Source organism: Herpailurus yagouaroundi, unplaced genomic scaffold, assembly GCF_014898765.1.
Source record: "Herpailurus yagouaroundi ecotype Mexico unplaced genomic scaffold, PumYag 151772, whole genome shotgun sequence".
Taxonomy (NCBI): Eukaryota; Metazoa; Chordata; class Mammalia; order Carnivora; family Felidae; genus Herpailurus; species Herpailurus yagouaroundi.
The window spans coordinates 1-5,192 of NW_024422847.1; the positions used below are offsets into that span (position 1 = coordinate 1).

The 5,192-nt window shown below is 33.0% G+C and overlaps 1 long non-coding RNA gene across 1 annotated transcript; it reads right to left on the minus strand.

The window, feature by feature from the left end:
- Window positions 1-2,246: 2,246 nt before the first annotated feature.
- Window positions 2,247-4,459, minus strand: LOC121026703 (uncharacterized). Its single transcript, XR_005788422.1, has 2 exons — window positions 4,429-4,459; window positions 2,247-2,767 (listed from the first exon to the last, which is right to left on the minus strand). It is a non-coding gene; the product is annotated as an uncharacterized LOC121026703 (long non-coding RNA).
- Between the last annotated feature and the right edge of the window lie 733 nt (window positions 4,460-5,192).

Sequence of the window (5,192 nt, forward strand, 5' to 3'; positions counted from 1 at the left end):
GAAGGAAGGAAGGAAGGAAGGAAGGAAGGAAGGAAGGAAGGAAGGAAAAGACGGAAAGAAGGAAAGAAGGAAAGAAGGAAAGAAGGAAAGAAGGAAAGAAAGGGGAAGTATATCCAAAGGACTAATGGGACACAATCAAGCAGAACAAAATATGTATTATGAAAGTCACAAAGAAGAATGTGGGTGTTGGAAGGTTTGAAGAAATGCCAAGAAATCCCCAAACATTAGAAAAAATAACATAAAATTAAAAATTTCACTGAACTCCAACCAGGATAAATCCCTAACACCTATCTAAACAGATATTTATCATGAGCCAACTGTCAAAGACACACGAAAAAAGAAAAAAAAGAAAGATCGTATCTCCAAGGCTGAAGAGAAAGGCAACCTGTCATATACAAGTGTATTCCTTTTTTTTTTTTTTTTTAATGTGCACACAGAAGAGAGACAGAGCATGAGCAGGGAAGGGGCAGAGAGAGGGAAACACGGAATCTGAAGCACATCCAGACTCCAAACTGTCATCACAGAGCCCAACGTGAGGCTCGCATTCAAGAATCACGAAATCATGACCTGAGCTGAATTTGGATTCTCAATGAACTGAGTCACCCAGGCGCCCCACAGGTGTACTACTGTTAAAGTATTCATAGAATGTTCAACAGAGACCATGTAGTTTAGAGGGTGTGAGATGATACATTATGGTGTTGAAAGAAAAATGCTAACAACTAAGAACTTTATCTCTGGCAAAATAATTCTCTGAAATTCAGGAGAAGTTAATACACTTCCAGATAAAAAGCTGACATCATTCACCGCCTGACATGAACTACAAAATGATGATGGCAGTTCTTCAAATTTCTTCCAGGTTAAGTTAAACTTACAGAATATTATAACGTAAGGGTAAACCACGTTAGTCTAATACAGAACTTTAAAAAACAAAAGCATAACGCAATTAAAAATTTAGATTAATGGATCTGTATTTATAATTTTTTTTTTATTTATTTTTGAGAGAGACAGAGAAAGTAAGTGGGGGAAGTGCAGAGAGAGAGAGGGAAAGAGACAGAATCCCAAGGAGGCTCCATACTGTCAGCATAGAGCCAGATGTGGGACTCAAAATCATGAACCATGAGGCTATGACTTGAGCCAAAATCAACAGTTGGATGCTTAACTGATGGAGCCACCCAGGTGACTCTAATGGATCCATGTAAAATACACAGTGAATACAGAAGTAATAAAAAGTATATAAGTCAGAAACGTGAAAGAGTATATTTTACGTGTGTTTGAAGGTAAACTTGTATCAGTTAAAATAAACTAATTTTAAGATTTTTCATATAATGGCAACGGTAACCAAAAAGGCAACCTCTAAAGAATATGAAAAAGAAATGAGAAGGGAATGAAATCACGTAACTACAAAAATATACGTGAAACATGAGGGAAGGCAAAAAAAAGGTGCGAAAGGACAACAAGCTGCAAGACAGAAAATCATTAAGAAAACAGCAATAGCCATTTTATACCTGTAATTAATTAAATGTATATTATTTAATTTCCCTAAATAAAAGTCTCCAACTACATATTACCCATAAGAAACTCATGTTTTACCTTAGGACACACACAAGCTAAAATAAAAGGATACAACACATGTTACATGCAAACATGTACTAGAAACTAGCAGGGACACTACTACTACTGTCAGACAAAACAGACTACAAGCCAAAAACTGTAAATGAAAGACAATGTCATTAAAATGACAAATTTAATATTATATTTTAGTACAAATACACACACACACGTGTATATATATATACACACACATATATATTTAGTACAAGTTTAAATATATAGCTGACATTGGGGCATCTCAGTGGCTCAGGTGGTTAAGTGCCAGACTTCACCTCAGGTCATGATCTCAGGGTTCATGGGTTTAAGCCCCTCATCATGGTTGTGCTGATAGCTCAGAGCCTGGAGCTTGCTTCTGATTCTGTGTCTCCCTCTCTCTCTGCCCATCCCCACTCACGCTCTCTTTCTCTCTCTCTCTCTCTCTCTCTCTCTCTCTCTCTCTCTCTCTCTCAAAAATAAACACTACAAAAATTTATATGGCTGAACTAAATGTTTTAAGATGTCTAAAGATGTCTAAAATGATTGTTCTATTATAGGTTAAATTTTAACGTGGTTTACACATGTTAAAATTAAATTGTTATATGATTAATTTCACACCGAAAAACCAACATAAGGACAAATACACAGCAAAACCAATATAAGGACAAATAAATGGCTTTAATACTTAATTTCAAATAGAGTTTAAATCATCCAGATGTATAATTCACAGTGCGAGTTTACACTTAAACAGTTACGGATATATGTTGCTTTTTATGAAACTTATTCTTTATTAAACTAATGCATACTACATGTCATCAATATACACTGAAATGAAGGACAGACAGTATACGAAACATTACGAAATTTTCCAGGGAGTTTTAGATCATTACGTATAGTTTAATAGCAACATTAAAAATACATGTCATTCAGATAACGGCATACGTTAACTGAGAATGCTGATGAAAATTTAATTCTGCATTTGTATTTTAATGCACCGCTTTTATTCATGTGTCAGTGGAATATTTGAATCAATTAACACGACTATGAGTCAACTACTATAAGTAGAAATAGTAAGGCCAGAAGTTCATGCAATATACTTGTACTCGTTTGGATTTTCTTTATCTCTTTCCATGTAGTCTCTGTCAATTAAAGATTCTACTCTCGTCTTCAGATCAGAAGGCTACAAAATAAATTATTAATGTTAACAAAAATGAAATCACAGCATTTTATTTTCTACTCTCACCCCAAATACATCACATTTTGTATCTCATATTTTCATTATGTGTAATTTTCAGGAAACAATAAATTTCTTAACTAAAATATTACTATAATCAAATCTGAAATACATTAGAAAGGTGCTAACTAGGAATAAAGTACAACTAATACATAAAGAATAGAATAAAATGCATCTGGGATGCATCTTGGTAAAAAAAATCATACTTTCAATTTCTTCAATAAAAAGAAGTTATACTCATGAACTATGCCACATAAGGAAGGCTCTAAAATATAGAAGACAGCCAATACCTTAGGCACTGATGTTTCTATTATGCACATGGTTAGTTATGGTGTACGGATTGAACTCACTAGAAATCACATTAAAGAAAGTAATTCTATAATTTACTAAATAATAAGCACCCCAGTTGAGCCATGTGTAGAGCACTGCAGAGAACTCGAAGAGTTTTTTTTTTTTTTTCCTCAAGGGAAAAAACAGCTTTTAAATTTAAAAAATCAAGAGTACAACATTGATAAAGTAGCAGCTACAGCTAATAATTCCTTAGCACTTACTATATGCTTCAGGAAACTCTTTTGTCTTAGTAACATTTGAGTAAGTCGTTAATATTATCACCCTCCGTGAGGAAGTGGAGATACACACGTTATGTAAAGTTGACAAGAGTCAGAAAATGAGAAAGACAGGAGACGAAGCAGGATTGAAAAAAATCACAGCTGACAGCCTTTGTGAACCAAGCCATAAACATTAGACTAGAAATCGAAGTGTTTGTAGCAATTCTATTTTGATTACTTAGGGTACACAAAACTACAATTTTCATTTTATTTTATGATGACATACGAACCAATAGCTTGACATTTTATTTTTTAATTTTTTTTATATATGAAATTTATTGTCAAATTGGTTTCCATACAACACCCAGTGCTCATCCCAAAAGGTGCCCTCCTCAATACCCATCACCCACCCTCTCCTCCCTCCCAATAGCTTGACATTTTTAATAATTATGGCAGAAAAAATTTATTAGAATGTCTAACCTATAAGAATCAGACAAAATAGCTACATATTGTCTTTAAAAAGACTTTTTGAAAATGGTTAAGTAAGCGGTAATTTGCCACATATTGTTAATAATTTGTTAGGTTGTAGTATGTAATAATGTCACAAAGATCAACCGTTATAAGATGTAAAAACAGAGAAAGGACTATCATAGTAAGACCAAAGGCCACTCTGCTAGGAATTCTGAAGTATTTGCTGATAAGCAGTGCAAATAAAGGCAACTTCTAACTGTATTTCATCAAGAAGATACATCAAGGAAGTGAATCTAAACCATGGAGGTACAGTGAAAATACTTAAAATAGATCATGAGACTAATTTCTTTTTCTATTTTTTTTTGTGTTACCTTTCAAAATGTTACAACTTTTTACTTATAAAATTGATAAAATTTAATAACCTAATACAGTAAACCATAACACAAAAAGGGACCTAAGTCCTGTGATAATCACACTCACAATTTTTACTCCATATCACAGATACATTTTTACTTGAAATTACGTTATAAACCTATGGTTTTATTCAAAAGTACTCAACGCCACTGGATTTTTGGTAGATGTGTTTACCTGTAGTGTAAATTTTAGCTGCTTATACAATTGAGAGAAGTACACTGTGGGTCAGTGTTTTCCTTATCTTCATAATGCGAACAATTGCAGCATCAATCTGATACTGTCGATCTTGGAAAACTCTCTGTGTGGTGATGGTACGTTCCTCTATCTAATGAAAATAATTAAAAGATAAAATGACAATACGTAAAATTTCAATAATAATTAAACTGTTATGAAAATTAAAGGTTTCAGAAGATGACTTTTTGTAAAAACAGAACAGTAACAGAAACGATACATAATTCACTTTTGCTTCTATTGGAAACCTTGTATATACTAAACTTTTTGGATTTAAGTTTGTATTAAGTCATCCTCAATTTTAGAGTCCTTTTAGCCAGAAAAGCTATTAACAGGAAAGCATTGTGCTATGGTTTGAGCAGTTCTTTTAAACAAGTTAGTTGTATAAGTATATTCTATAAAAAAAAAAAAAAAATTTTTTTTGAACTTCTAACTGCAAATCTTTTTCATTCATATCCTAAACCTTCAACAGTGATCCTCCAAATCATCTGAGTTTCCAGGAGTATATAATCTTTTGAATTGCCTTCTGGGTTCCAAATTCCAAATAAAGCCTTCCAAATTCTCAAAGCAAGAGTTGCTTACTTTTAATTTGTCAGTATTTTCTTTGTTTTTACTACTTCGTTTTCTGTGTGTGCTTCATCATTACATTTTCTTAAATGCTCATTTCATACTTCTCATTTCTAAGATTGATCTCAACTCCTGTTTTA